At 41.3% G+C, this 27,852-nt stretch overlaps 43 non-coding genes across 43 annotated transcripts; all 43 read left to right on the top strand.

Annotated features, from left to right (window-relative positions):
* Nucleotides 1-448: 448 nt before the first annotated feature.
* Nucleotides 449-567, top strand: LOC141304290 (5S ribosomal RNA). The gene has a single exon (XR_012344254.1). It is a non-coding gene; the product is annotated as a 5S ribosomal RNA (ribosomal RNA).
* Nucleotides 568-1,320: 753 nt separating this feature from the next.
* Nucleotides 1,321-1,439, top strand: LOC141304289 (5S ribosomal RNA). The gene has a single exon (XR_012344253.1). It is a non-coding gene; the product is annotated as a 5S ribosomal RNA (ribosomal RNA).
* Nucleotides 1,440-2,192: 753 nt separating this feature from the next.
* On the top strand, nt 2,193-2,311 carry LOC141304287 (5S ribosomal RNA). Its single transcript, XR_012344252.1, has one exon. It is a non-coding gene; the product is annotated as a 5S ribosomal RNA (ribosomal RNA).
* Nucleotides 2,312-2,395: 84 nt separating this feature from the next.
* Nucleotides 2,396-2,514, top strand: LOC141303531 (5S ribosomal RNA). The gene has a single exon (XR_012343512.1). It is a non-coding gene; the product is annotated as a 5S ribosomal RNA (ribosomal RNA).
* An 84-nt stretch (nt 2,515-2,598) lies between these two features.
* Nucleotides 2,599-2,717, top strand: LOC141304286 (5S ribosomal RNA). Its single transcript, XR_012344251.1, has one exon. It is a non-coding gene; the product is annotated as a 5S ribosomal RNA (ribosomal RNA).
* A 753-nt stretch (nt 2,718-3,470) lies between these two features.
* On the top strand, nt 3,471-3,589 carry LOC141304285 (5S ribosomal RNA). The gene has a single exon (XR_012344250.1). It is a non-coding gene; the product is annotated as a 5S ribosomal RNA (ribosomal RNA).
* Nucleotides 3,590-4,342: 753 nt separating this feature from the next.
* Nucleotides 4,343-4,461, top strand: LOC141304283 (5S ribosomal RNA). Its single transcript, XR_012344248.1, has one exon. It is a non-coding gene; the product is annotated as a 5S ribosomal RNA (ribosomal RNA).
* A 753-nt stretch (nt 4,462-5,214) lies between these two features.
* Nucleotides 5,215-5,333, top strand: LOC141304282 (5S ribosomal RNA). Its single transcript, XR_012344246.1, has one exon. It is a non-coding gene; the product is annotated as a 5S ribosomal RNA (ribosomal RNA).
* An 84-nt stretch (nt 5,334-5,417) lies between these two features.
* LOC141304281 (5S ribosomal RNA) lies at nt 5,418-5,536 on the top strand. The gene has a single exon (XR_012344245.1). It is a non-coding gene; the product is annotated as a 5S ribosomal RNA (ribosomal RNA).
* Nucleotides 5,537-6,289: 753 nt separating this feature from the next.
* Nucleotides 6,290-6,408, top strand: LOC141304280 (5S ribosomal RNA). Its single transcript, XR_012344244.1, has one exon. It is a non-coding gene; the product is annotated as a 5S ribosomal RNA (ribosomal RNA).
* An 84-nt stretch (nt 6,409-6,492) lies between these two features.
* Nucleotides 6,493-6,611, top strand: LOC141304279 (5S ribosomal RNA). Its single transcript, XR_012344243.1, has one exon. It is a non-coding gene; the product is annotated as a 5S ribosomal RNA (ribosomal RNA).
* An 84-nt stretch (nt 6,612-6,695) lies between these two features.
* On the top strand, nt 6,696-6,814 carry LOC141304278 (5S ribosomal RNA). Its single transcript, XR_012344242.1, has one exon. It is a non-coding gene; the product is annotated as a 5S ribosomal RNA (ribosomal RNA).
* Nucleotides 6,815-7,567: 753 nt separating this feature from the next.
* LOC141304276 (5S ribosomal RNA) lies at nt 7,568-7,686 on the top strand. The gene has a single exon (XR_012344241.1). It is a non-coding gene; the product is annotated as a 5S ribosomal RNA (ribosomal RNA).
* A 753-nt stretch (nt 7,687-8,439) lies between these two features.
* Nucleotides 8,440-8,558, top strand: LOC141304275 (5S ribosomal RNA). Its single transcript, XR_012344240.1, has one exon. It is a non-coding gene; the product is annotated as a 5S ribosomal RNA (ribosomal RNA).
* An 84-nt stretch (nt 8,559-8,642) lies between these two features.
* On the top strand, nt 8,643-8,761 carry LOC141304274 (5S ribosomal RNA). The gene has a single exon (XR_012344239.1). It is a non-coding gene; the product is annotated as a 5S ribosomal RNA (ribosomal RNA).
* Nucleotides 8,762-8,845: 84 nt separating this feature from the next.
* Nucleotides 8,846-8,964, top strand: LOC141304273 (5S ribosomal RNA). The gene has a single exon (XR_012344238.1). It is a non-coding gene; the product is annotated as a 5S ribosomal RNA (ribosomal RNA).
* Nucleotides 8,965-9,717: 753 nt separating this feature from the next.
* On the top strand, nt 9,718-9,836 carry LOC141304271 (5S ribosomal RNA). The gene has a single exon (XR_012344235.1). It is a non-coding gene; the product is annotated as a 5S ribosomal RNA (ribosomal RNA).
* A 753-nt stretch (nt 9,837-10,589) lies between these two features.
* LOC141304039 (5S ribosomal RNA) lies at nt 10,590-10,708 on the top strand. The gene has a single exon (XR_012344006.1). It is a non-coding gene; the product is annotated as a 5S ribosomal RNA (ribosomal RNA).
* Nucleotides 10,709-10,792: 84 nt separating this feature from the next.
* On the top strand, nt 10,793-10,911 carry LOC141304270 (5S ribosomal RNA). The gene has a single exon (XR_012344234.1). It is a non-coding gene; the product is annotated as a 5S ribosomal RNA (ribosomal RNA).
* Nucleotides 10,912-11,664: 753 nt separating this feature from the next.
* LOC141304269 (5S ribosomal RNA) lies at nt 11,665-11,783 on the top strand. The gene has a single exon (XR_012344233.1). It is a non-coding gene; the product is annotated as a 5S ribosomal RNA (ribosomal RNA).
* Nucleotides 11,784-12,536: 753 nt separating this feature from the next.
* LOC141304268 (5S ribosomal RNA) lies at nt 12,537-12,655 on the top strand. Its single transcript, XR_012344232.1, has one exon. It is a non-coding gene; the product is annotated as a 5S ribosomal RNA (ribosomal RNA).
* Nucleotides 12,656-13,408: 753 nt separating this feature from the next.
* On the top strand, nt 13,409-13,527 carry LOC141304267 (5S ribosomal RNA). The gene has a single exon (XR_012344231.1). It is a non-coding gene; the product is annotated as a 5S ribosomal RNA (ribosomal RNA).
* Nucleotides 13,528-14,280: 753 nt separating this feature from the next.
* Nucleotides 14,281-14,399, top strand: LOC141303372 (5S ribosomal RNA). Its single transcript, XR_012343353.1, has one exon. It is a non-coding gene; the product is annotated as a 5S ribosomal RNA (ribosomal RNA).
* A 753-nt stretch (nt 14,400-15,152) lies between these two features.
* On the top strand, nt 15,153-15,271 carry LOC141304265 (5S ribosomal RNA). The gene has a single exon (XR_012344230.1). It is a non-coding gene; the product is annotated as a 5S ribosomal RNA (ribosomal RNA).
* Nucleotides 15,272-15,355: 84 nt separating this feature from the next.
* Nucleotides 15,356-15,474, top strand: LOC141304048 (5S ribosomal RNA). Its single transcript, XR_012344014.1, has one exon. It is a non-coding gene; the product is annotated as a 5S ribosomal RNA (ribosomal RNA).
* A 753-nt stretch (nt 15,475-16,227) lies between these two features.
* Nucleotides 16,228-16,346, top strand: LOC141304264 (5S ribosomal RNA). Its single transcript, XR_012344229.1, has one exon. It is a non-coding gene; the product is annotated as a 5S ribosomal RNA (ribosomal RNA).
* A 753-nt stretch (nt 16,347-17,099) lies between these two features.
* On the top strand, nt 17,100-17,218 carry LOC141304263 (5S ribosomal RNA). The gene has a single exon (XR_012344228.1). It is a non-coding gene; the product is annotated as a 5S ribosomal RNA (ribosomal RNA).
* Nucleotides 17,219-17,302: 84 nt separating this feature from the next.
* On the top strand, nt 17,303-17,421 carry LOC141304262 (5S ribosomal RNA). Its single transcript, XR_012344227.1, has one exon. It is a non-coding gene; the product is annotated as a 5S ribosomal RNA (ribosomal RNA).
* Nucleotides 17,422-17,505: 84 nt separating this feature from the next.
* LOC141304261 (5S ribosomal RNA) lies at nt 17,506-17,624 on the top strand. The gene has a single exon (XR_012344226.1). It is a non-coding gene; the product is annotated as a 5S ribosomal RNA (ribosomal RNA).
* Nucleotides 17,625-18,377: 753 nt separating this feature from the next.
* LOC141303393 (5S ribosomal RNA) lies at nt 18,378-18,496 on the top strand. The gene has a single exon (XR_012343373.1). It is a non-coding gene; the product is annotated as a 5S ribosomal RNA (ribosomal RNA).
* A 753-nt stretch (nt 18,497-19,249) lies between these two features.
* On the top strand, nt 19,250-19,368 carry LOC141304259 (5S ribosomal RNA). The gene has a single exon (XR_012344223.1). It is a non-coding gene; the product is annotated as a 5S ribosomal RNA (ribosomal RNA).
* An 84-nt stretch (nt 19,369-19,452) lies between these two features.
* Nucleotides 19,453-19,571, top strand: LOC141304258 (5S ribosomal RNA). Its single transcript, XR_012344222.1, has one exon. It is a non-coding gene; the product is annotated as a 5S ribosomal RNA (ribosomal RNA).
* Nucleotides 19,572-20,324: 753 nt separating this feature from the next.
* Nucleotides 20,325-20,443, top strand: LOC141303390 (5S ribosomal RNA). Its single transcript, XR_012343372.1, has one exon. It is a non-coding gene; the product is annotated as a 5S ribosomal RNA (ribosomal RNA).
* A 753-nt stretch (nt 20,444-21,196) lies between these two features.
* LOC141303308 (5S ribosomal RNA) lies at nt 21,197-21,315 on the top strand. Its single transcript, XR_012343289.1, has one exon. It is a non-coding gene; the product is annotated as a 5S ribosomal RNA (ribosomal RNA).
* Nucleotides 21,316-21,399: 84 nt separating this feature from the next.
* On the top strand, nt 21,400-21,518 carry LOC141304257 (5S ribosomal RNA). The gene has a single exon (XR_012344221.1). It is a non-coding gene; the product is annotated as a 5S ribosomal RNA (ribosomal RNA).
* Nucleotides 21,519-22,271: 753 nt separating this feature from the next.
* LOC141304256 (5S ribosomal RNA) lies at nt 22,272-22,390 on the top strand. The gene has a single exon (XR_012344220.1). It is a non-coding gene; the product is annotated as a 5S ribosomal RNA (ribosomal RNA).
* A 753-nt stretch (nt 22,391-23,143) lies between these two features.
* Nucleotides 23,144-23,262, top strand: LOC141304254 (5S ribosomal RNA). The gene has a single exon (XR_012344219.1). It is a non-coding gene; the product is annotated as a 5S ribosomal RNA (ribosomal RNA).
* A 753-nt stretch (nt 23,263-24,015) lies between these two features.
* On the top strand, nt 24,016-24,134 carry LOC141304252 (5S ribosomal RNA). The gene has a single exon (XR_012344217.1). It is a non-coding gene; the product is annotated as a 5S ribosomal RNA (ribosomal RNA).
* Nucleotides 24,135-24,217: 83 nt separating this feature from the next.
* LOC141304251 (5S ribosomal RNA) lies at nt 24,218-24,336 on the top strand. Its single transcript, XR_012344216.1, has one exon. It is a non-coding gene; the product is annotated as a 5S ribosomal RNA (ribosomal RNA).
* A 753-nt stretch (nt 24,337-25,089) lies between these two features.
* On the top strand, nt 25,090-25,208 carry LOC141304250 (5S ribosomal RNA). Its single transcript, XR_012344215.1, has one exon. It is a non-coding gene; the product is annotated as a 5S ribosomal RNA (ribosomal RNA).
* A 753-nt stretch (nt 25,209-25,961) lies between these two features.
* LOC141304249 (5S ribosomal RNA) lies at nt 25,962-26,080 on the top strand. Its single transcript, XR_012344213.1, has one exon. It is a non-coding gene; the product is annotated as a 5S ribosomal RNA (ribosomal RNA).
* Nucleotides 26,081-26,163: 83 nt separating this feature from the next.
* On the top strand, nt 26,164-26,282 carry LOC141304248 (5S ribosomal RNA). The gene has a single exon (XR_012344212.1). It is a non-coding gene; the product is annotated as a 5S ribosomal RNA (ribosomal RNA).
* A 753-nt stretch (nt 26,283-27,035) lies between these two features.
* On the top strand, nt 27,036-27,154 carry LOC141304246 (5S ribosomal RNA). Its single transcript, XR_012344210.1, has one exon. It is a non-coding gene; the product is annotated as a 5S ribosomal RNA (ribosomal RNA).
* Nucleotides 27,155-27,852: the final 698 nt, after the last annotated feature.

Here is a 27,852-nt window from a genome sequence, read left to right as displayed (position 1 = left end):
TTCCATTCACCACCTGCAAACTTTGGATTACACTTTCTGTGGATTGTATATACACCGGTGGACACTCACATTGGACTTATCAACACACTGGGATTCTTGGACTGTTTTTAGGGTATGGACAAATGAACTGTATTCTTTTAACAGCGTTTACCTCGTTTTATCGTGTTGTTTTAAAGTCTTTTATGTGAACCTTGTAAATAAACCAAATCTATTTAAACCAATCTTCTTTTATGTCTCATTCTTTTAACCACTAGTCATCTCTCACAGTTAAATCTGACCCCATTTTAGTCTTGTAACTCGGCTGATAAGGCCGATTGTTACACTTGGATGGGAGACCGCCTGGGATTACCAGGTGCTGTAAACTTTTGCCTTTTCTTCACTATTTATATAATATGCTGGCTTTTACGGAGGCTGATCTTTAAATAGCCCACTTTTTGGAGCAGCCCTCGCTTACGGCCATACCGCGCTGAGAGCGCCCGATCTCGTCTGATCTCGGAAGCTAAGCAGCGTCGGGCCTGCTTAGTACTTGGATGGGAGACCGCCTGGGAATACCAGGTGCTGTAAGCTTTTGCCTTTTCTTCACTATTTATATAATATGCTGGCTTTTAGAAAGACGTGTTTTACCGCTCTATTTATTACAATCATTTAAATGTATTATAGAGTTTTAAGTGTTTTACATGTTTTTTAGGCCATTTTATTACTCTTAACATTTTAAGTGAGTGTGTGTCTTTAAAAAATGGATGGTTGGCCTGCCATGTGACTAGACACATGACAGGAAGCAGGAAGTACAACTGTATAAGAGAGCAGCATGACAAACAAAGGACAGTCACCAAACTGTTGGATTGAGGAGTTGCTAATTTTAGAGCTCACCTTTCCATTCACCACCTGCAAACTTTGGATTACACTTTCTGTGGATTGTATATACACCGGTGGACACTCACATTGGACTTATCAACACACTGGGATTCTTGGACTGTTTTTAGGGTATGGACAAATGAACTGTATTCTTTTAACAGCGTTTACCTCGTTTTATCGTGTTGTTTTAAAGTCTTTTATGTGAACCTTGTAAATAAACCAAATCTATTTAAACCAATCTTCTTTTATGTCTCATTCTTTTAACCACTAGTCATCTCTCACAGTTAAATCTGACCCCATTTTAGTCTTGTAACTCGGCTGATAAGGCCGATTGTTACACTTGGATGGGAGACCGCCTGGGATTACCAGGTGCTGTAAGCTTTTGCCTTTTCTTCACTATTTATATAATATGCTGGCTTTTACGGAGGCTGATCTTTAAATAGCCCACTTTTTGGAGCAGCCCTCGCTTACGGCCATACCGCGCTGAGAGCGCCCGATCTCGTCTGATCTCGGAAGCTAAGCAGCGTCGGGCCTGCTTAGTACTTGGATGGGAGACCGCCTGGGAATACCAGGTGCTGTAAGCTTTTGCCTTTTCTTCACTATTTATATAATATGCTGGCTTTTAGAAAGACGTGTTTTACCGCTCTATTTATTACAATCATTTAAATGTATTATAGAGTTTTAAGTGTTTTACATGTTTTTTAGGCCATTTTATTACTCTTAACATTTTAAGTGAGTGTGTGTCTTTAAAAAATGGATGGTTGGCCTGCCATGTGACTAGACACATGACAGGAAGCAGGAAGTACAACTGTATAAGAGAGCAGCATGACAAACAAAGGACAGTCACCAAACTGTTGGATTGAGGAGTTGCTAATTTTAGAGCTCACCTTTCCATTCACCACCTGCAAACTTTGGATTACACTTTCTGTGGATTGTATATACACCGGTGGACACTCACATTGGACTTATCAACACACTGGGATTCTTGGACTGTTTTTAGGGTATGGACAAATGAACTGTATTCTTTTAACAGCGTTTACCTCGTTTTATCGTGTTGTTTTAAAGTCTTTTATGTGAACCTTGTAAATAAACCAAATCTATTTAAACCAATCTTCTTTTATGTCTCATTCTTTTAACCACTAGTCATCTCTCACAGTTAAATCTGACCCCATTTTAGTCTTGTAACTCGGCTGATAAGGCCGATTGTTACACTTGGATGGGAGACCGCCTGGGATTACCAGGTGCTGTAAGCTTTTGCCTTTTCTTCACTATTTATATAATATGCTGGCTTTTACGGAGGCTGATCTTTAAATAGCCCACTTTTTGGAGCTGCCCTCGCTTACGGCCATACCGCGCTGAGAGCGCCCGATCTCGTCTGATCTCGGAAGCTAAGCAGCGTCGGGCCTGCTTAGTACTTGGATGGGAGACCGCCTGGGAATACCAGGTGCTGTAAGCTTTTGCCTTTTCTTCACTATTTATATAATATGCTGGCTTTTACGGAGGCTGATCTTTAAATAGCCCACTTTTTGGAGCAGCCCTCGCTTACGGCCATACCGCGCTGAGAGCGCCCGATCTCGTCTGATCTCGGAAGCTAAGCAGCGTCTGGCCTGCTTAGTACTTGGATGGGAGACCGCCTGGGAATACCAGGTGCTGTAAGCTTTTGCCTTTTCTTCACTATTTATATAATATGCTGGCTTTTACGGAGGCTGATCTTTAAATAGCCCACTTTTTGGAGCAGCCCTCGCTTACGGCCATACCGCGCTGAGAGCGCCCGATCTCGTCTGATCTCGGAAGCTAAGCAGCGTCGGGCCTGCTTAGTACTTGGATGGGAGACCGCCTGGGAATACCAGGTGCTGTAAGCTTTTGCCTTTTCTTCACTATTTATATAATATGCTGGCTTTTAGAAAGACGTGTTTTACCGCTCTATTTATTACAATCATTTAAATGTATTATAGAGTTTTAAGTGTTTTACATGTTTTTTAGGCCATTTTATTACTCTTAACATTTTAAGTGAGTGTGTGTCTTTAAAAAATGGATGGTTGGCCTGCCATGTGACTAGACACATGACAGGAAGCAGGAAGTACAACTGTATAAGAGAGCAGCATGACAAACAAAGGACAGTCACCAAACTGTTGGATTGAGGAGTTGCTAATTTTAGAGCTCACCTTTCCATTCACCACCTGCAAACTTTGGATTACACTTTCTGTGGATTGTATATACACCGGTGGACACTCACATTGGACTTATCAACACACTGGGATTCTTGGACTGTTTTTAGGGTATGGACAAATGAACTGTATTCTTTTAACAGCGTTTACCTCGTTTTATCGTGTTGTTTTAAAGTCTTTTATGTGAACCTTGTAAATAAACCAAATCTATTTAAACCAATCTTCTTTTATGTCTCATTCTTTTAACCACTAGTCATCTCTCACAGTTAAATCTGACCCCATTTTAGTCTTGTAACTCGGCTGATAAGGCCGATTGTTACACTTGGATGGGAGACCGCCTGGGATTACCAGGTGCTGTAAACTTTTGCCTTTTCTTCACTATTTATATAATATGCTGGCTTTTACGGAGGCTGATCTTTAAATAGCCCACTTTTTGGAGCAGCCCTCGCTTACGGCCATACCGCGCTGAGAGCGCCCGATCTCGTCTGATCTCGGAAGCTAAGCAGCGTCGGGCCTGCTTAGTACTTGGATGGGAGACCGCCTGGGAATACCAGGTGCTGTAAGCTTTTGCCTTTTCTTCACTATTTATATAATATGCTGGCTTTTAGAAAGACGTGTTTTACCGCTCTATTTATTACAATCATTTAAATGTATTATAGAGTTTTAAGTGTTTTACATGTTTTTTAGGCCATTTTATTACTCTTAACATTTTAAGTGAGTGTGTGTCTTTAAAAAATGGATGGTTGGCCTGCCATGTGACTAGACACATGACAGGAAGCAGGAAGTACAACTGTATAAGAGAGCAGCATGACAAACAAAGGACAGTCACCAAACTGTTGGATTGAGGAGTTGCTAATTTTAGAGCTCACCTTTCCATTCACCACCTGCAAACTTTGGATTACACTTTCTGTGGATTGTATATACACCGGTGGACACTCACATTGGACTTATCAACACACTGGGATTCTTGGACTGTTTTTAGGGTATGGACAAATGAACTGTATTCTTTTAACAGCGTTTACCTCGTTTTATCGTGTTGTTTTAAAGTCTTTTATGTGAACCTTGTAAATAAACCAAATCTATTTAAACCAATCTTCTTTTATGTCTCATTCTTTTAACCACTAGTCATCTCTCACAGTTAAATCTGACCCCATTTTAGTCTTGTAACTCGGCTGATAAGGCCGATTGTTACACTTGGATGGGAGACCGCCTGGGATTACCAGGTGCTGTAAGCTTTTGCCTTTTCTTCACTATTTATATAATATGCTGGCTTTTACGGAGGCTGATCTTTAAATAGCCCACTTTTTGGAGCAGCCCTCGCTTACGGCCATACCGCGCTGAGAGCGCCCGATCTCGTCTGATCTCGGAAGCTAAGCAGCGTCGGGCCTGCTTAGTACTTGGATGGGAGACCGCCTGGGAATACCAGGTGCTGTAAGCTTTTGCCTTTTCTTCACTATTTATATAATATGCTGGCTTTTAGAAAGACGTGTTTTACCGCTCTATTTATTACAATCATTTAAATGTATTATAGAGTTTTAAGTGTTTTACATGTTTTTTAGGCCATTTTATTACTCTTAACATTTTAAGTGAGTGTGTGTCTTTAAAAAATGGATGGTTGGCCTGCCATGTGACTAGACACATGACAGGAAGCAGGAAGTACAACTGTATAAGAGAGCAGCATGACAAACAAAGGACAGTCACCAAACTGTTGGATTGAGGAGTTGCTAATTTTAGAGCTCACCTTTCCATTCACCACCTGCAAACTTTGGATTACACTTTCTGTGGATTGTATATACACCGGTGGACACTCACATTGGACTTATCAACACACTGGGATTCTTGGACTGTTTTTAGGGTATGGACAAATGAACTGTATTCTTTTAACAGCGTTTACCTCGTTTTATCGTGTTGTTTTAAAGTCTTTTATGTGAACCTTGTAAATAAACCAAATCTATTTAAACCAATCTTCTTTTATGTCTCATTCTTTTAACCACTAGTCATCTCTCACAGTTAAATCTGATCCCATTTTAGTCTTGTAACTCGACTGATAAGGCCGATTGTTACACTTGGATGGGAGACCGCCTGGGAATACCAGGTGCTGTAAGCTTTTGCCTTTTCTTCACTATTTATATAATATGCTGGCTTTTACGGAGGCTGATCTTTAAATAGCCCACTTTTTGGAGCAGCCCTCGCTTACGGCCATACCGCGCTGAGAGCGCCCGATCTCGTCTGATCTCGGAAGCTAAGCAGCGTCGGGCCTGCTTAGTACTTGGATGGGAGACCGCCTGGGAATACCAGGTGCTGTAAGCTTTTGCCTTTTCTTCACTATTTATATAATATGCTGGCTTTTACGGAGGCTGATCTTTAAATAGCCCACTTTTTGGAGCAGCCCTCGCTTACGGCCATACCGCGCTGAGAGCGCCCGATCTCGTCTGATCTCGGAAGCTAAGCAGCGTCGGGCCTGCTTAGTACTTGGATGGGAGACCGCCTGGGAATACCAGGTGCTGTAAGCTTTTGCCTTTTCTTCACTATTTATATAATATGCTGGCTTTTAGAAAGACGTGTTTTACCGCTCTATTTATTACAATCATTTAAATGTATTATAGAGTTTTAAGTGTTTTACATGTTTTTTAGGCCATTTTATTACTCTTAACATTTTAAGTGAGTGTGTGTCTTTAAAAAATGGATGGTTGGCCTGCCATGTGACTAGACACATGACAGGAAGCAGGAAGTACAACTGTATAAGAGAGCAGCATGACAAACAAAGGACAGTCACCAAACTGTTGGATTGAGGAGTTGCTAATTTTAGAGCTCACCTTTCCATTCACCACCTGCAAACTTTGGATTACACTTTCTGTGGATTGTATATACACCGGTGGACACTCACATTGGACTTATCAACACACTGGGATTCTTGGACTGTTTTTAGGGTATGGACAAATGAACTGTATTCTTTTAACAGCGTTTACCTCGTTTTATCGTGTTGTTTTAAAGTCTTTTATGTGAACCTTGTAAATAAACCAAATCTATTTAAACCAATCTTCTTTTATGTCTCATTCTTTTAACCACTAGTCATCTCTCACAGTTAAATCTGACCCCATTTTAGTCTTGTAACTCGGCTGATAAGGCCGATTGTTACACTTGGATGGGAGACCGCCTGGGATTACCAGGTGCTGTAAGCTTTTGCCTTTTCTTCACTATTTATATAATATGCTGGCTTTTACGGAGGCTGATCTTTAAATAGCCCACTTTTTGGAGCTGCCCTCGCTTACGGCCATACCGCGCTGAGAGCGCCCGATCTCGTCTGATCTCGGAAGCTAAGCAGCGTCGGGCCTGCTTAGTACTTGGATGGGAGACCGCCTGGGAATACCAGGTGCTGTAAGCTTTTGCCTTTTCTTCACTATTTATATAATATGCTGGCTTTTACGGAGGCTGATCTTTAAATAGCCCACTTTTTGGAGCAGCCCTCGCTTACGGCCATACCGCGCTGAGAGCGCCCGATCTCGTCTGATCTCGGAAGCTAAGCAGCGTCGGGCCTGCTTAGTACTTGGATGGGAGACCGCCTGGGAATACCAGGTGCTGTAAGCTTTTGCCTTTTCTTCACTATTTATATAATATGCTGGCTTTTACGGAGGCTGATCTTTAAATAGCCCACTTTTTGGAGCAGCCCTCGCTTACGGCCATACCGCGCTGAGAGCGCCCGATCTCGTCTGATCTCGGAAGCTAAGCAGCGTCGGGCCTGCTTAGTACTTGGATGGGAGACCGCCTGGGAATACCAGGTGCTGTAAGCTTTTGCCTTTTCTTCACTATTTATATAATATGCTGGCTTTTAGAAAGACGTGTTTTACCGCTCTATTTATTACAATCATTTAAATGTATTATAGAGTTTTAAGTGTTTTACATGTTTTTTAGGCCATTTTATTACTCTTAACATTTTAAGTGAGTGTGCGTCTTTAAAAAATGGATGGTTGGCCTGCCATGTGACTAGACACATGACAGGAAGCAGGAAGTACAACTGTATAAGAGAGCAGCATGACAAACAAAGGACAGTCACCAAACTGTTGGATTGAGGAGTTGCTAATTTTAGAGCTCACCTTTCCATTCACCACCTGCAAACTTTGGATTACACTTTCTGTGGATTGTATATACACCGGTGGACACTCACATTGGACTTATCAACACACTGGGATTCTTGGACTGTTTTTAGGGTATGGACAAATGAACTGTATTCTTTTAACAGCGTTTACCTCGTTTTATCGTGTTGTTTTAAAGTCTTTTATGTGAACCTTGTAAATAAACCAAATCTATTTAAACCAATCTTCTTTTATGTCTCATTCTTTTAACCACTAGTCATCTCTCACAGTTAAATCTGACCCCATTTTAGTCTTGTAACTCGGCTGATAAGGCCGATTGTTACACTTGGATGGGAGACCGCCTGGGATTACCAGGTGCTGTAAGCTTTTGCCTTTTCTTCACTATTTATATAATATGCTGGCTTTTACGGAGGCTGATCTTTAAATAGCCCACTTTTTGGAGCAGCCCTCGCTTACGGCCATACCGCGCTGAGAGCGCCCGATCTCGTCTGATCTCGGAAGCTAAGCAGCGTCGGGCCTGCTTAGTACTTGGATGGGAGACCGCCTGGGAATACCAGGTGCTGTAAGCTTTTGCCTTTTCTTCACTATTTATATAATATGCTGGCTTTTAGAAAGACGTGTTTTACCGCTCTATTTATTACAATCATTTAAATGTATTATAGAGTTTTAAGTGTTTTACATGTTTTTTAGGCCATTTTATTACTCTTAACATTTTAAGTGAGTGTGTGTCTTTAAAAAATGGATGGTTGGCCTGCCATGTGACTAGACACATGACAGGAAGCAGGAAGTACAACTGTATAAGAGAGCAGCATGACAAACAAAGGACAGTCACCAAACTGTTGGATTGAGGAGTTGCTAATTTTAGAGCTCACCTTTCCATTCACCACCTGCAAACTTTGGATTACACTTTCTGTGGATTGTATATACACCGGTGGACACTCACATTGGACTTATCAACACACTGGGATTCTTGGACTGTTTTTAGGGTATGGACAAATGAACTGTATTCTTTTAACAGCGTTTACCTCGTTTTATCGTGTTGTTTTAAAGTCTTTTATGTGAACCTTGTAAATAAACCAAATCTATTTAAACCAATCTTCTTTTATGTCTCATTCTTTTAACCACTAGTCATCTCTCACAGTTAAATCTGACCCCATTTTAGTCTTGTAACTCGGCTGATAAGGCCGATTGTTACACTTGGATGGGAGACCGCCTGGGATTACCAGGTGCTGTAAGCTTTTGCCTTTTCTTCACTATTTATATAATATGCTGGCTTTTACGGAGGCTGATCTTTAAATAGCCCACTTTTTGGAGCTGCCCTCGCTTACGGCCATACCGCGCTGAGAGCGCCCGATCTCGTCTGATCTCGGAAGCTAAGCAGCGTCGGGCCTGCTTAGTACTTGGATGGGAGACCGCCTGGGAATACCAGGTGCTGTAAGCTTTTGCCTTTTCTTCACTATTTATATAATATGCTGGCTTTTACGGAGGCTGATCTTTAAATAGCCCACTTTTTGGAGCAGCCCTCGCTTACGGCCATACCGCGCTGAGAGCGCCCGATCTCGTCTGATCTCGGAAGCTAAGCAGCGTCGGGCCTGCTTAGTACTTGGATGGGAGACCGCCTGGGAATACCAGGTGCTGTAAGCTTTTGCCTTTTCTTCACTATTTATATAATATGCTGGCTTTTACGGAGGCTGATCTTTAAATAGCCCACTTTTTGGAGCAGCCCTCGCTTACGGCCATACCGCGCTGAGAGCGCCCGATCTCGTCTGATCTCGGAAGCTAAGCAGCGTCGGGCCTGCTTAGTACTTGGATGGGAGACCGCCTGGGAATACCAGGTGCTGTAAGCTTTTGCCTTTTCTTCACTATTTATATAATATGCTGGCTTTTAGAAAGACGTGTTTTACCGCTCTATTTATTACAATCATTTAAATGTATTATAGAGTTTTAAGTGTTTTACATGTTTTTTAGGCCATTTTATTACTCTTAACATTTTAAGTGAGTGTGTGTCTTTAAAAAATGGATGGTTGGCCTGCCATGTGACTAGACACATGACAGGAAGCAGGAAGTACAACTGTATAAGAGAGCAGCATGACAAACAAAGGACAGTCACCAAACTGTTGGATTGAGGAGTTGCTAATTTTAGAGCTCACCTTTCCATTCACCACCTGCAAACTTTGGATTACACTTTCTGTGGATTGTATATACACCGGTGGACACTCACATTGGACTTATCAACACACTGGGATTCTTGGACTGTTTTTAGGGTATGGACAAATGAACTGTATTCTTTTAACAGCGTTTACCTCGTTTTATCGTGTTGTTTTAAAGTCTTTTATGTGAACCTTGTAAATAAACCAAATCTATTTAAACCAATCTTCTTTTATGTCTCATTCTTTTAACCACTAGTCATCTCTCACAGTTAAATCTGACCCCATTTTAGTCTTGTAACTCGGCTGATAAGGCCGATTGTTACACTTGGATGGGAGACCGCCTGGGATTACCAGGTGCTGTAAACTTTTGCCTTTTCTTCACTATTTATATAATATGCTGGCTTTTACGGAGGCTGATCTTTAAATAGCCCACTTTTTGGAGCAGCCCTCGCTTACGGCCATACCGCGCTGAGAGCGCCCGATCTCGTCTGATCTCGGAAGCTAAGCAGCGTCGGGCCTGCTTAGTACTTGGATGGGAGACCGCCTGGGAATACCAGGTGCTGTAAGCTTTTGCCTTTTCTTCACTATTTATATAATATGCTGGCTTTTAGAAAGACGTGTTTTACCGCTCTATTTATTACAATCATTTAAATGTATTATAGAGTTTTAAGTGTTTTACATGTTTTTTAGGCCATTTTATTACTCTTAACATTTTAAGTGAGTGTGCGTCTTTAAAAAATGGATGGTTGGCCTGCCATGTGACTAGACACATGACAGGAAGCAGGAAGTACAACTGTATAAGAGAGCAGCATGACAAACAAAGGACAGTCACCAAACTGTTGGATTGAGGAGTTGCTAATTTTAGAGCTCACCTTTCCATTCACCACCTGCAAACTTTGGATTACACTTTCTGTGGATTGTATATACACCGGTGGACACTCACATTGGACTTATCAACACACTGGGATTCTTGGACTGTTTTTAGGGTATGGACAAATGAACTGTATTCTTTTAACAGCGTTTACCTCGTTTTATCGTGTTGTTTTAAAGTCTTTTATGTGAACCTTGTAAATAAACCAAATCTATTTAAACCAATCTTCTTTTATGTCTCATTCTTTTAACCACTAGTCATCTCTCACAGTTAAATCTGACCCCATTTTAGTCTTGTAACTCGGCTGATAAGGCCGATTGTTACACTTGGATGGGAGACCGCCTGGGATTACCAGGTGCTGTAAGCTTTTGCCTTTTCTTCACTATTTATATAATATGCTGGCTTTTACGGAGGCTGATCTTTAAATAGCCCACTTTTTGGAGCAGCCCTCGCTTACGGCCATACCGCGCTGAGAGCGCCCGATCTCGTCTGATCTCGGAAGCTAAGCAGCGTTGGGCCTGCTTAGTACTTGGATGGGAGACCGCCTGGGAATACCAGGTGCTGTAAGCTTTTGCCTTTTCTTCACTATTTATATAATATGCTGGCTTTTACGGAGGCTGATCTTTAAATAGCCCACTTTTTGGAGCAGCCCTCGCTTACGGCCATACCGCGCTGAGAGCGCCCGATCTCGTCTGATCTCGGAAGCTAAGCAGCGTCGGGCCTGCTTAGTACTTGGATGGGAGACCGCCTGGGAATACCAGGTGCTGTAAGCTTTTGCCTTTTCTTCACTATTTATATAATATGCTGGCTTTTAGAAAGACGTGTTTTACCGCTCTATTTATTACAATCATTTAAATGTATTATAGAGTTTTAAGTGTTTTACATGTTTTTTAGGCCATTTTATTACTCTTAACATTTTAAGTGAGTGTGTGTCTTTAAAAAATGGATGGTTGGCCTGCCATGTGACTAGACACATGACAGGAAGCAGGAAGTACAACTGTATAAGAGAGCAGCATGACAAACAAAGGACAGTCACCAAACTGTTGGATTGAGGAGTTGCTAATTTTAGAGCTCACCTTTCCATTCACCACCTGCAAACTTTGGATTACACTTTCTGTGGATTGTATATACACCGGTGGACACTCACATTGGACTTATCAACACACTGGGATTCTTGGACTGTTTTTAGGGTATGGACAAATGAACTGTATTCTTTTAACAGCGTTTACCTCGTTTTATCGTGTTGTTTTAAAGTCTTTTATGTGAACCTTGTAAATAAACCAAATCTATTTAAACCAATCTTCTTTTATGTCTCATTCTTTTAACCACTAGTCATCTCTCACAGTTAAATCTGACCCCATTTTAGTCTTGTAACTCGGCTGATAAGGCCGATTGTTACACTTGGATGGGAGACCGCCTGGGATTACCAGGTGCTGTAAGCTTTTGCCTTTTCTTCACTATTTATATAATATGCTGGCTTTTACGGAGGCTGATCTTTAAATAGCCCACTTTTTGGAGCAGCCCTCGCTTACGGCCATACCGCGCTGAGAGCGCCCGATCTCGTCTGATCTCGGAAGCTAAGCAGCGTCGGGCCTGCTTAGTACTTGGATGGGAGACCGCCTGGGAATACCAGGTGCTGTAAGCTTTTGCCTTTTCTTCACTATTTATATAATATGCTGGCTTTTAGAAAGACGTGTTTTACCGCTCTATTTATTACAATCATTTAAATGTATTATAGAGTTTTAAGTGTTTTACATGTTTTTTAGGCCATTTTATTACTCTTAACATTTTAAGTGAGTGTGTGTCTTTAAAAAATGGATGGTTGGCCTGCCATGTGACTAGACACATGACAGGAAGCAGGAAGTACAACTGTATAAGAGAGCAGCATGACAAACAAAGGACAGTCACCAAACTGTTGGATTGAGGAGTTGCTAATTTTAGAGCTCACCTTTCCATTCACCACCTGCAAACTTTGGATTACACTTTCTGTGGATTGTATATACACCGGTGGACACTCACATTGGACTTATCAACACACTGGGATTCTTGGACTGTTTTTAGGGTATGGACAAATGAACTGTATTCTTTTAACAGCGTTTACCTCGTTTTATCGTGTTGTTTTAAAGTCTTTTATGTGAACCTTGTAAATAAACCAAATCTATTTAAACCAATCTTCTTTTATGTCTCATTCTTTTAACCACTAGTCATCTCTCACAGTTAAATCTGACCCCATTTTAGTCTTGTAACTCGGCTGATAAGGCCGATTGTTACACTTGGATGGGAGACCGCCTGGGATTACCAGGTGCTGTAAGCTTTTGCCTTTTCTTCACTATTTATATAATATGCTGGCTTTTACGGAGGCTGATCTTTAAATAGCCCACTTTTTGGAGCAGCCCTCGCTTACGGCCATACCGCGCTGAGAGCGCCCGATCTCGTCTGATCTCGGAAGCTAAGCAGCGTCGGGCCTGCTTAGTACTTGGATGGGAGACCGCCTGGGAATACCAGGTGCTGTAAGCTTTTGCCTTTTCTTCACTATTTATATAATATGCTGGCTTTTAGAAAGACGTGTTTTACCGCTCTATTTATTACAATCATTTAAATGTATTATAGAGTTTTAAGTGTTTTACATGTTTTTTAGGCCATTTTATTACTCTTAACATTTTAAGTGAGTGTGCGTCTTTAAAAAATGGATGGTTGGCCTGCCATGTGACTAGACACATGACAGGAAGCAGGAAGTACAACTGTATAAGAGAGCAGCATGACAAACAAAGGACAGTCACCAAACTGTTGGATTGAGGAGTTGCTAATTTTAGAGCTCACCTTTCCATTCACCACCTGCAAACTTTGGATTACACTTTCTGTGGATTGTATATACACCGGTGGACACTCACATTGGACTTATCAACACACTGGGATTCTTGGACTGTTTTTAGGGTATGGACAAATGAACTGTATTCTTTTAACAGCGTTTACCTCGTTTTATCGTGTTGTTTTAAAGTCTTTTATGTGAACCTTGTAAATAAACCAAATCTATTTAAACCAATCTTCTTTTATGTCTCATTCTTTTAACCACTAGTCATCTCTCACAGTTAAATCTGACCCCATTTTAGTCTTGTAACTCGGCTGATAAGGCCGATTGTTACACTTGGATGGGAGACCGCCTGGGATTACCAGGTGCTGTAAGCTTTTGCCTTTTCTTCACTATTTATATAATATGCTGGCTTTTACGGAGGCTGATCTTTAAATAGCCCACTTTTTGGAGCAGCCCTCGCTTACGGCCATACCGCGCTGAGAGCGCCCGATCTCGTCTGATCTCGGAAGCTAAGCAGCGTCGGGCCTGCTTAGTACTTGGATGGGAGACCGCCTGGGAATACCAGGTGCTGTAAGCTTTTGCCTTTTCTTCACTATTTATATAATATGCTGGCTTTTAGAAAGACGTGTTTTACCGCTCTATTTATTACAATCATTTAAATGTATTATAGAGTTTTAAGTGTTTTACATGTTTTTTAGGCCATTTTATTACTCTTAACATTTTAAGTGAGTGTGTGTCTTTAAAAAATGGATGGTTGGCCTGCCATGTGACTAGACACATGACAGGAAGCAGGAAGTACAACTGTATAAGAGAGCAGCATGACAAACAAAGGACAGTCACCAAACTGTTGGATTGAGGAGTTGCTAATTTTAGAGCTCACCTTTCCATTCACCACCTGCAAACTTTGGATTACACTTTCTGTGGATTGTATATACACCGGTGGACACTCACATTGGACTTATCAACACACTGGGATTCTTGGACTGTTTTTAGGGTATGGACAAATGAACTGTATTCTTTTAACAGCGTTTACCTCGTTTTATCGTGTTGTTTTAAAGTCTTTTATGTGAACCTTGTAAATAAACCAAATCTATTTAAACCAATCTTCTTTTATGTCTCATTCTTTTAACCACTAGTCATCTCTCACAGTTAAATCTGATCCCATTTTAGTCTTGTAACTCGGCTGATAAGGCCGATTGTTACACTTGGATGGGAGACCGCCTGGGAATACCAGGTGCTGTAAGCTTTTGCCTTTTCTTCACTATTTATATAATATGCTGGCTTTTACGGAGGCTGATCTTTAAATAGCCCACTTTTTGGAGCAGCCCTCGCTTACGGTCATTCCGCGCTGAGAGCGCCCGATCTCGTCTGATCTCGGAAGCTAAGCAGCGTCGGGCCTGCTTAGTACTTGGATGGGAGACCGCCTGGGAATACCAGGTGCTGTAAGCTTTTGCCTTTTCTTCACTATTTATATAATATGCTGGCTTTTAGAAAGACGTGTTTTACCGCTCTATTTATTACAATCATTTAAATGTATTATAGAGTTTTAAGTGTTTTACATGTTTTTTAGGCCATTTTATTACTCTTAACATTTTAAGTGAGTGTGTGTCTTTAAAAAATGGATGGTTGGCCTGCCATGTGACTAGACACATGACAGGAAGCAGGAAGTACAACTGTATAAGAGAGCAGCATGACAAACAAAGGACAGTCACCAAACTGTTGGATTGAGGAGTTGCTAATTTTAGAGCTCACCTTTCCATTCACCACCTGCAAACTTTGGATTACACTTTCTGTGGATTGTATATACACCGGTGGACACTCACATTGGACTTATCAACACACTGGGATTCTTGGACTGTTTTTAGGGTATGGACAAATGAACTGTATTCTTTTAACAGCGTTTACCTCGTTTTATCGTGTTGTTTTAAAGTCTTTTATGTGAACCTTGTAAATAAACCAAATCTATTTAAACCAATCTTCTTTTATGTCTCATTCTTTTAACCACTAGTCATCTCTCACAGTTAAATCTGACCCCATTTTAGTCTTGTAACTCGGCTGATAAGGCCGATTGTTACACTTGGATGGGAGACCGCCTGGGATTACCAGGTGCTGTAAGCTTTTGCCTTTTCTTCACTATTTATATAATATGCTGGCTTTTACGGAGGCTGATCTTTAAATAGCCCACTTTTTGGAGCAGCCCTCGCTTACGGCCATACCGCGCTGAGAGCGCCCGATCTCGTCTGATCTCGGAAGCTAAGCAGCGTCGGGCCTGCTTAGTACTTGGATGGGAGACCGCCTGGGAATACCAGGTGCTGTAAGCTTTTGCCTTTTCTTCACTATTTATATAATATGCTGGCTTTTACGGAGGCTGATCTTTAAATAGCCCACTTTTTGGAGCAGCCCTCGCTTACGGCCATACCGCGCTGAGAGCGCCCGATCTCGTCTGATCTCGGAAGTTAAGCAGCGTCGGGCCTGCTTAGTACTTGGATGGGAGACCGCCTGGGAATACCAGGTGCTGTAAGCTTTTGCCTTTTCTTCACTATTTATATAATATGCTGGCTTTTAGAAAGACGTGTTTTACCGCTCTATTTATTACAATCATTTAAATGTATTATAGAGTTTTAAGTGTTTTACATGTTTTTTAGGCCATTTTATTACTCTTAACATTTTAAGTGAGTGTGTGTCTTTAAAAAATGGATGGTTGTCCTGCCATGTGACTAGACACATGACAGGAAGCAGGAAGTACAACTGTATAAGAGAGCAGCATGACAAACAAAGGACAGTCACCAAACTGTTGGATTGAGGAGTTGCTAATTTTAGAGCTCACCTTTCCATTCACCACCTGCAAACTTTGGATTACACTTTCTGTGGATTGTATATACACCGGTGGACACTCACATTGGACTTATCAACACACTGGGATTCTTGGACTGTTTTTAGGGTATGGACAAATGAACTGTATTCTTTTAACAGCGTTTACCTCGTTTTATCGTGTTGTTTTAAAGTCTTTTATGTGAACCTTGTAAATAAACCAAATCTATTTAAACCAATCTTCTTTTATGTCTCATTCTTTTAACCACTAGTCATCTCTCACAGTTAAATCTGACCCCATTTTAGTCTTGTAACTCGGCTGATAAGGCCGATTGTTACACTTGGATGGGAGACCGCCTGGGATTACCAGGTGCTGTAAACTTTTGCCTTTTCTTCACTATTTATATAATATGCTGGCTTTTACGGAGGCTGATCTTTAAATAGCCCACTTTTTGGAGCAGCCCTCGCTTACGGCCATACCGCGCTGAGAGCGCCCGATCTCGTCTGATCTCGGAAGCTAAGCAGCGTCGGGCCTGCTTAGTACTTGGATGGGAGACCGCCTGGGAATACCAGGTGCTGTAAGCTTTTGCCTTTTCTTCACTATTTATATAATATGCTGGCTTTTAGAAAGACGTGTTTTACCGCTCTATTTATTACAATCATTTAAATGTATTATAGAGTTTTAAGTGTTTTACATGTTTTTTAGGCCATTTTATTACTCTTAACATTTTAAGTGAGTGTGCGTCTTTAAAAAATGGATGGTTGGCCTGCCATGTGACTAGACACATGACAGGAAGCAGGAAGTACAACTGTATAAGAGAGCAGCATGACAAACAAAGGACAGTCACCAAACTGTTGGATTGAGGAGTTGCTAATTTTAGAGCTCACCTTTCCATTCACCACCTGCAAACTTTGGATTACACTTTCTGTGGATTGTATATACACCGGTGGACACTCACATTGGACTTATCAACACACTGGGATTCTTGGACTGTTTTTAGGGTATGGACAAATGAACTGTATTCTTTTAACAGCGTTTACCTCGTTTTATCGTGTTGTTTTAAAGTCTTTTATGTGAACCTTGTAAATAAACCAAATCTATTTAAACCAATCTTCTTTTATGTCTCATTCTTTTAACCACTAGTCATCTCTCACAGTTAAATCTGACCCCATTTTAGTCTTGTAACTCGGCTGATAAGGCCGATTGTTACACTTGGATGGGAGACCGCCTGGGATTACCAGGTGCTGTAAGCTTTTGCCTTTTCTTCACTATTTATATAATATGCTGGCTTTTACGGAGGCTGATCTTTAAATAGCCCACTTTTTGGAGCTGCCCTCGCTTACGGCCATACCGCGCTGAGAGCGCCCGATCTCGTCTGATCTCGGAAGCTAAGCAGCGTCGGGCCTGCTTAGTACTTGGATGGGAGACCGCCTGGGAATACCAGGTGCTGTAAGCTTTTGCCTTTTCTTCACTATTTATATAATATGCTGGCTTTTACGGAGGCTGATCTTTAAATAGCCCACTTTTTGGAGCAGCCCTCGCTTACGGCCATACCGCGCTGAGAGCGCCCGATCTCGTCTGATCTCGGAAGCTAAGCAGCGTCGGGCCTGCTTAGTACTTGGATGGGAGACCGCCTGGGAATACCAGGTGCTGTAAGCTTTTGCCTTTTCTTCACTATTTATATAATATGCTGGCTTTTACGGAGGCTGATCTTTAAATAGCCCACTTTTTGGAGCAGCCCTCGCTTACGGCCATACCGCGCTGAGAGCGCCCGATCTCGTCTGATCTCGGAAGCTAAGCAGCGTCGGGCCTGCTTAGTACTTGGATGGGAGACCGCCTGGGAATACCAGGTGCTGTAAGCTTTTGCCTTTTCTTCACTATTTATATAATATGCTGGCTTTTAGAAAGACGTGTTTTACCGCTCTATTTATTACAATCATTTAAATGTATTATAGAGTTTTAAGTGTTTTACATGTTTTTTAGGCCATTTTATTACTCTTAACATTTTAAGTGAGTGTGTGTCTTTAAAAAATGGATGGTTGGCCTGCCATGTGACTAGACACATGACAGGAAGCAGGAAGTACAACTGTATAAGAGAGCAGCATGACAAACAAAGGACAGTCACCAAACTGTTGGATTGAGGAGTTGCTAATTTTAGAGCTCACCTTTCCATTCACCACCTGCAAACTTTGGATTACACTTTCTGTGGATTGTATATACACCGGTGGACACTCACATTGGACTTATCAACACACTGGGATTCTTGGACTGTTTTTAGGGTATGGACAAATGAACTGTATTCTTTTAACAGCGTTTACCTCGTTTTATCGTGTTGTTTTAAAGTCTTTTATGTGAACCTTGTAAATAAACCAAATCTATTTAAACCAATCTTCTTTTATGTCTCATTCTTTTAACCACTAGTCATCTCTCACAGTTAAATCTGACCCCATTTTAGTCTTGTAACTCGGCTGATAAGGCCAATTGTTACACTTGGATGGGAGACCGCCTGGGATTACCAGGTGCTGTAAGCTTTTGCCTTTTCTTCACTATTTATATAATATGCTGGCTTTTACGGAGGCTGATCTTTAAATAGCCCACTTTTTGGAGCAGCCCTCGCTTACGGCCATACCCTGCTGAGAGCGCCCGATCTCGTCTGATCTCGGAAGCTAAGCAGCGTCGGGCCTGCTTAGTACTTGGATGGGAGACCGCCTGGGAATACCAGGTGCTGTAAGCTTTTGCCTTTTCTTCACTATTTATATAATATGCTGGCTTTTAGAAAGACGTGTTTTACCGCTCTATTTATTACAATCATTTAAATGTATTATAGAGTTTTAAGTGTTTTACATGTTTTTTAGGCCATTTTATTACTCTTAACATTTTAAGTGAGTGTGTGTCTTTAAAAAATGGATGGTTGGCCTGCCATGTGACTAGACACATGACAGGAAGCAGGAAGTACAACTGTATAAGAGAGCAGCATGACAAACAAAGGACAGTCACCAAACTGTTGGATTGAGGAGTTGCTAATTTTAGAGCTCACCTTTCCATTCACCACCTGCAAACTTTGGATTACACTTTCTGTGGATTGTATATACACCGGTGGACACTCACATTGGACTTATCAACACACTGGGATTCTTGGACTGTTTTTAGGGTATGGACAAATGAACTGTATTCTTTTAACAGCGTTTACCTCGTTTTATCGTGTTGTTTTAAAGTCTTTTATGTGAACCTTGTAAATAAACCAAATCTATTTAAACCAATCTTCTTTTATGTCTCATTCTTTTAACCACTAGTCATCTCTCACAGTTAAATCTGATCCCATTTTAGTCTTGTAACTCGACTGATAAGGCCGATTGTTACACTTGGATGGGAGACCGCCTGGGAATACCAGGTGCTGTAAGCTTTTGCCTTTTCTTCACTATTTATATAATATGCTGGCTTTTACGGAGGCTGATCTTTAAATAGCCCACTTTTTGGAGCAGCCCTCGCTTACGGCCATACCGCGCTGAGAGCGCCCGATCTCGTCTGATCTCGGAAGCTAAGCAGCGTCGGGCCTGCTTAGTACTTGGATGGGAGACCGCCTGGGAATACCAGGTGCTGTAAGCTTTTGCCTTTTCTTCACTATTTATATAATATGCTGGCTTTTACGGAGGCTGATCTTTAAATAGCCCACTTTTTGGAGCAGCCCTCGCTTACGGCCATACCGCGCTGAGAGCGCCCGATCTCGTCTGATCTCGGAAGCTAAGCAGCGTCGGGCCTGCTTAGTACTTGGATGGGAGACCGCCTGGGAATACCAGGTGCTGTAAGCTTTTGCCTTTTCTTCACTATTTATATAATATGCTGGCTTTTAGAAAGACGTGTTTTACCGCTCTATTTATTACAATCATTTAAATGTATTATAGAGTTTTAAGTGTTTTACATGTTTTTTAGGCCATTTTATTACTCTTAACATTTTAAGTGAGTGTGTGTCTTTAAAAAATGGATGGTTGGCCTGCCATGTGACTAGACACATGACAGGAAGCAGGAAGTACAACTGTATAAGAGAGCAGCATGACAAACAAAGGACAGTCACCAAACTGTTGGATTGAGGAGTTGCTAATTTTAGAGCTCACCTTTCCATTCACCACCTGCAAACTTTGGATTACACTTTCTGTGGATTGTATATACACCGGTGGACACTCACATTGGACTTATCAACACACTGGGATTCTTGGACTGTTTTTAGGGTATGGACAAATGAACTGTATTCTTTTAACAGCGTTTACCTCGTTTTATCGTGTTGTTTTAAAGTCTTTTATGTGAACCTTGTAAATAAACCAAATCTATTTAAACCAATCTTCTTTTATGTCTCATTCTTTTAACCACTAGTCATCTCTCACAGTTAAATCTGACCCCATTTTAGTCTTGTAACTCGGCTGATAAGGCCAATTGTTACACTTGGATGGGAGACCGCCTGGGATTACCAGGTGCTGTAAGCTTTTGCCTTTTCTTCACTATTTATATAATATGCTGGCTTTTACGGAGGCTGATCTTTAAATAGCCCACTTTTTGGAGCAGCCCTCGCTTACGGCCATACCCTGCTGAGAGCGCCCGATCTCGTCTGATCTCGGAAGCTAAGCAGCGTCGGGCCTGCTTAGTACTTGGATGGGAGACCGCCTGGGAATACCAGGTGCTGTAAGCTTTTGCCTTTTCTTCACTATTTATATAATATGCTGGCTTTTAGAAAGACGTGTTTTACCGCTCTATTTATTACAATCATTTAAATGTATTATAGAGTTTTAAGTGTTTTACATGTTTTTTAGGCCATTTTATTACTCTTAACATTTTAAGTGAGTGTGTGTCTTTAAAAAATGGATGGTTGGCCTGCCATGTGACTAGACACATGACAGGAAGCAGGAAGTACAACTGTATAAGAGAGCAGCATGACAAACAAAGGACAGTCACCAAACTGTTGGATTGAGGAGTTGCTAATTTTAGAGCTCACCTTTCCATTCACCACCTGCAAACTTTGGATTACACTTTCTGTGGATTGTATATACACCGGTGGACACTCACATTGGACTTATCAACACACTGGGATTCTTGGACTGTTTTTAGGGTATGGACAAATGAACTGTATTCTTTTAACAGCGTTTACCTCGTTTTATCGTGTTGTTTTAAAGTCTTTTATGTGAACCTTGTAAATAAACCAAATCTATTTAAACCAATCTTCTTTTATGTCTCATTCTTTTAACCACTAGTCATCTCTCACAGTTAAATCTGATCCCATTTTAGTCTTGTAACTCGACTGATAAGGCCGATTGTTACACTTGGATGGGAGACCGCCTGGGAATACCAGGTGCTGTAAGCTTTTGCCTTTTCTTCACTATTTATATAATATGCTGGCTTTTACGGAGGCTGATCTTTAAATAGCCCACTTTTTGGAGCAGCCCTCGCTTACGGCCATACCGCGCTGAGATCGCCCGATCTCGTCTGATCTCGGAAGCTAAGCAGCGTCGGGCCTGCTTAGTACTTGGATGGGAGACCGCCTGGGAATACCAGGTGCTGTAAGCTTTTGCCTTTTCTTCACTATTTATATAATATGCTGGCTTTTACGGAGGCTGATCTTTAAATAGCCCACTTTTTGGAGCAGCCCTCGCTTACGGCCATACCGCGCTGAGAGCGCCCGATCTCGTCTGATCTCGGAAGCTAAGCAGCGTCGGGCCTGCTTAGTACTTGGATGGGAGACCGCCTGGGAATACCAGGTGCTGTAAGCTTTTGCCTTTTCTTCACTATTTATATAATATGCTGGCTTTTAGAAAGACGTGTTTTACCGCTCTATTTATTACAATCATTTAAATGTATTATAGAGTTTTAAGTGTTTTACATGTTTTTTAGGCCATTTTATTACTCTTAACATTTTAAGTGAGTGTGTGTCTTTAAAAAATGGATGGTTGGCCTGCCATGTGACTAGACACATGACAGGAAGCAGGAAGTACAACTGTATAAGAGAGCAGCATGACAAACAAAGGACAGTCACCAAACTGTTGGATTGAGGAGTTGCTAATTTTAGAGCTCACCTTTCCATTCACCACCTGCAAACTTTGGATTACACTTTCTGTGGATTGTATATACACCGGTGGACACTCACATTGGACTTATCAACACACTGGGATTCTTGGACTGTTTTTAGGGTATGGACAAATGAACTGTATTCTTTTAACAGCGTTTACCTCGTTTTATCGTGTTGTTTTAAAGTCTTTTATGTGAACCTTGTAAATAAACCAAATCTATTTAAACCAATCTTCTTTTATGTCTCATTCTTTTAACCACTAGTCATCTCTCACAGTTAAATCTGACCCCATTTTAGTCTTGTAACTCGGCTGATAAGGCCGATTGTTACACTTGGATGGGAGACCGCCTGGGATTACCAGGTGCTGTAAGCTTTTGCCTTTTCTTCACTATTTATATAATATGCTGGCTTTTACGGAGGCTGATCTTTAAATAGCCCACTTTTTGGAGCAGCCCTCGCTTACGGCCATACCGCGCTGAGAGCGCCCGATCTCGTCTGATCTCGGAAGCTAAGCAGCGTCGGGCCTGCTTAGTACTTGGATGGGAGACCGCCTGGGAATACCAGGTGCTGTAAGCTTTTGCCTTTTCTTCACTATTTATATAATATGCTGGCTTTTAGAAAGACGTGTTTTACCGCTCTATTTATTACAATCATTTAAATGTATTATAGAGTTTTAAGTGTTTTACATGTTTTTTAGGCCATTTTATTACTCTTAACATTTTAAGTGAGTGTGCGTCTTTAAAAAATGGATGGTTGGCCTGCCATGTGACTAGACACATGACAGGAAGCAGGAAGTACAACTGTATAAGAGAGCAGCATGACAAACAAAGGACAGTCACCAAACTGTTGGATTGAGGAGTTGCTAATTTTAGAGCTCACCTTTCCATTCACCACCTGCAAACTTTGGATTACACTTTCTGTGGATTGTATATACACCGGTGGACACTCACATTGGACTTATCAACACACTGGGATTCTTGGACTGTTTTTAGGGTATGGACAAATGAACTGTATTCTTTTAACAGCGTTTACCTCGTTTTATCGTGTTGTTTTAAAGTCTTTTATGTGAACCTTGTAAATAAACCAAATCTATTTAAACCAATCTTCTTTTATGTCTCATTCTTTTAACCACTAGTCATCTCTCACAGTTAAATCTGACCCCATTTTAGTCTTGTAACTCGGCTGATAAGGCCGATTGTTACACTTGGATGGGAGACCGCCTGGGATTACCAGGTGCTGTAAGCTTTTGCCTTTTCTTCACTATTTATATAATATGCTGGCTTTTACGGAGGCTGATCTTTAAATAGCCCACTTTTTGGAGCAGCCCTCGCTTACGGCCATACCGCGCTGAGAGCGCCCGATCTCGTCTGATCTCGGAAGCTAAGCAGCGTCGGGCCTGCTTAGTACTTGGATGGGAGACCGCCTGGGAATACCAGGTGCTGTAAGCTTTTGCCTTTTCTTCACTATTTATATAATATGCTGGCTTTTAGAAAGACGTGTTTTACCGCTCTATTTATTACAATCATTTAAATGTATTATAGAGTTTTAAGTGTTTTACATGTTTTTTAGGCCATTTTATTACTCTTAACATTTTAAGTGAGTGTGCGTCTTTAAAAAATGGATGGTTGGCCTGCCATGTGACTAGACACATGACAGGAAGCAGGAAGTACAACTGTATAAGAGAGCAGCATGACAAACAAAGGACAGTCACCAAACTGTTGGATTGAGGAGTTGCTAATTTTAGAGCTCACCTTTCCATTCACCACCTGCAAACTTTGGATTACACTTTCTGTGGATTGTATATACACCGGTGGACACTCACATTGGACTTATCAACACACTGGGATTCTTGGACTGTTTTTAGGGTATGGACAAATGAACTGTATTCTTTTAACAGCGTTTACCTCGTTTTATCGTGTTGTTTTAAAGTCTTTTATGTGAACCTTGTAAATAAACCAAATCTATTTAAACCAATCTTCTTTTATGTCTCATTCTTTTAACCACTAGTCATCTCTCACAGTTAAATCTGACCCCATTTTAGTCTTGTAACTCGGCTGATAAGGCCGATTGTTACACTTGGATGGGAGACCGCCTGGGATTACCAGGTGCTGTAAGCTTTTGCCTTTTCTTCACTATTTATATAATATGCTGGCTTTCACGGAGGCTGATCTTTAAATAGCCCACTTTTTGGAGCAGCCCTCGCTTACGGCCATACCGCGCTGAGAGCGCCCGATCTCGTCTGATCTCGGAAGCTAAGCAGCGTCGGGCCTGCTTAGTACTTGGATGGGAGACCGCCTGGGAATACCAGGTGCTGTAAGCTTTTGCCTTTTCTTCACTATTTATATAATATGCTGGCTTTACGGAGGCTGATCTTTAAATAGCCCACTTTTTGGAGCAGCCCTCGCTTACGGCCATACCGCGCTGAGAGCGCCCGATCTCGTCTGATCTCGGAAGCTAAGCAGCGTCGGGCCTGCTTAGTACTTGGATGGGAGACCGCCTGGGAATACCAGGTGCTGTAAGCTTTTGCCTTTTCTTCACTATTTATATAATATGCTGGCTTTTAGAAAGACGTGTTTTACCGCTCTATTTATTACAATCATTTAAATGTATTATAGAGTTTTAAGTGTTTTACATGTTTTTTAGGCCATTTTATTACTCTTAACATTTTAAGTGAGTGTGTGTCTTTAAAAAATGGATGGTTGGCCTGCCATGTGACTAGACACATGACAGGAAGCAGGAAGTACAACTGTATAAGAGAGCAGCATGACAAACAAAGGACAGTCACCAAACTGTTGGATTGAGGAGTTGCTAATTTTAGAGCTCACCTTTCCATTCACCACCTGCAAACTTTGGATTACACTTTCTGTGGATTGTATATACACCGGTGGACACTCACATTGGACTTATCAACACACTGGGATTCTTGGACTGTTTTTAGGGTATGGACAAATGAACTGTATTCTTTTAACAGCGTTTACCTCGTTTTATCGTGTTGTTTTAAAGTCTTTTATGTGAACCTTGTAAATAAACCAAATCTATTTAAACCAATCTTCTTTTATGTCTCATTCTTTTAACCACTAGTCATCTCTCACAGTTAAATCTGATCCCATTTTAGTCTTGTAACTCGGCTGATAAGGCCGATTGTTACACTTGGATGGGAGACCGCCTGGGAATACCAGGTGCTGTAAGCTTTTGCCTTTTCTTCACTATTTATATAATATGCTGGCTTTTACGGAGGCTGATCTTTAAATAGCCCACTTTTTGGAGCAGCCCTCGCTTACGGCCATACCGCGCTGAGAGCGCCCGATCTCGTCTGATCTCGGAAGCTAAGCAGCGTCGGGCCTGCTTAGTACTTGGATGGGAGACCGCCTGGGAATACCAGGTGCTGTAAGCTTTTGCCTTTTCTTCACTATTTATATAATATGCTGGCTTTTAGAAAGACGTGTTTTACCGCTCTATTTATTACAATCATTTAAATGTATTATAGAGTTTTAAGTGTTTTACATGTTTTTTAGGCCATTTTATTACTCTTAACATTTTAAGTGAGTGTGCGTCTTTAAAAAATGGATGGTTGGCCTGCCATGTGACTAGACACATGACAGGAAGCAGGAAGTACAACTGTATAAGAGAGCAGCATGACAAACAAAGGACAGTCACCAAACTGTTGGATTGAGGAGTTGCTAATTTTAGAGCTCACCTTTCCATTCACCACCTGCAAACTTTGGATTACACTTTCTGTGGATTGTATATACACCGGTGGACACTCACATTGGACTTATCAACACACTGGGATTCTTGGACTGTTTTTAGGGTATGGACAAATGAACTGTATTCTTTTAACAGCGTTTACCTCGTTTTATCGTGTTGTTTTAAAGTCTTTTATGTGAACCTTGTAAATAAACCAAATCTATTTAAACCAATCTTCTTTTATGTCTCATTCTTTTAACCACTAGTCATCTCTCACAGTTAAATCTGACCCCATTTTAGTCTTGTAACTCGGCTGATAAGGCCGATTGTTACACTTGGATGGGAGACCGCCTGGGATTACCAGGTGCTGTAAGCTTTTGCCTTTTCTTCACTATTTATATAATATGCTGGCTTTCACGGAGGCTGATCTTTAAATAGCCCACTTTTTGGAGCAGCCCTCGCTTACGGCCATACCGCGCTGAGAGCGCCCGATCTCGTCTGATCTCGGAAGCTAAGCAGCGTCGGGCCTGCTTAGTACTTGGATGGGAGACCGCCTGGGAATACCAGGTGCTGTAAGCTTTTGCCTTTTCTTCACTATTTATATAATATGCTGGCTTTACGGAGGCTGATCTTTAAATAGCCCACTTTTTGGAGCAGCCCTCGCTTACGGCCATACCGCGCTGAGAGCGCCCGATCTCGTCTGATCTCGGAAGCTAAGCAGCGTCGGGCCTGCTTAGTACTTGGATGGGAGACCGCCTGGGAATACCAGGTGCTGTAAGCTTTTGCCTTTTCTTCACTATTTATATAATATGCTGGCTTTTAGAAAGACGTGTTTTACCGCTCTATTTATTACAATCATTTAAATGTATTATAGAGTTTTAAGTGTTTTACATGTTTTTTAGGCCATTTTATTACTCTTAACATTTTAAGTGAGTGTGTGTCTTTAAAAAATGGATGGTTGGCCTGCCATGTGACTAGACACATGACAGGAAGCAGGAAGTACAACTGTATAAGAGAGCAGCATGACAAACAAAGGACAGTCACCAAACTGTTGGATTGAGGAGTTGCTAATTTTAGAGCTCACCTTTCCATTCACCACCTGCAAACTTTGGATTACACTTTCTGTGGATTGTATATACACCGGTGGACACTCACATTGGACTTATCAACACACTGGGATTCTTGGACTGTTTTTAGGGTATGGACAAATGAACTGTATTCTTTTAACAGCGTTTACCTCGTTTTATCGTGTTGTTTTAAAGTCTTTTATGTGAACCTTGTAAATAAACCAAATCTATTTAAACCAATCTTCTTTTATGTCTCATTCTTTTAACCACTAGTCATCTCTCACAGTTAAATCTGACCCCATTTTAGTCTTGTAACTCGGCTGATAAGGCCGATTGTTACACTTGGATGGGAGACCGCCTGGGATTACCAGGTGCTGTAAGCTTTTGCCTTTTCTTCACTATTTATATAATATGCTGGCTTTTACGGAGGCTGATCTTTAAATAGCCCACTTTTTGGAGCAGCCCTCGCTTACGGCCATACCGCGCTGAGAGCGCCCGATCTCGTCTGATCTCGGAAGCTAAGCAGCGTCGGGCCTGCTTAGTACTTGGATGGGAGACCGCCTGGGAATACCAGGTGCTGTAAGCTTTTGCCTTTTCTTCACTATTTATATAATATGCTGGCTTTTAGAAAGACGTGTTTTACCGCTCTATTTATTACAATCATTTAAATGTATTATAGAGTTTTAAGTGTTTTACATGTTTTTTAGGCCATTTTATTACTCTTAACATTTTAAGTGAGTGTGTGTCTTTAAAAAATGGATGGTTGGCCTGCCATGTGACTAGACACATGACAGGAAGCAGGAAGTACAACTGTATAAGAGAGCAGCATGACAAACAAAGGACAGTCACCAAACTGTTGGATTGAGGAGTTGCTAATTTTAGAGCTCACCTTTCCATTCACCACCTGCAAACTTTGGATTACACTTTCTGTGGATTGTATATACACCGGTGGACACTCACATTGGACTTATCAACACACTGGGATTCTTGGACTGTTTTTAGGGTATGGACAAATGAACTGTATTCTTTTAACAGCGTTTACCTCGTTTTATCGTGTTGTTTTAAAGTCTTTTATGTGAACCTTGTAAATAAACCAAATCTATTTAAACCAATCTTCTTTTATGTCTCATTCTTTTAACCACTAGTCATCTCTCACAGTTAAATCTGACCCCATTTTAGTCTTGTAACTCGGCTGATAAGGCCGATTGTTACACTTGGATGGGAGACCGCCTGGGATTACCAGGTGCTGTAAGCTTTTGCCTTTTCTTCACTATTTATATAATA

This window comes from Garra rufa, unplaced genomic scaffold, assembly GCF_049309525.1.
Source record: "Garra rufa unplaced genomic scaffold, GarRuf1.0 hap1_unplaced_001, whole genome shotgun sequence".
Taxonomy (NCBI): Eukaryota; Metazoa; Chordata; class Actinopteri; order Cypriniformes; family Cyprinidae; genus Garra; species Garra rufa.
This window is presented reverse-complemented; position numbering and strand designations above follow the sequence as displayed.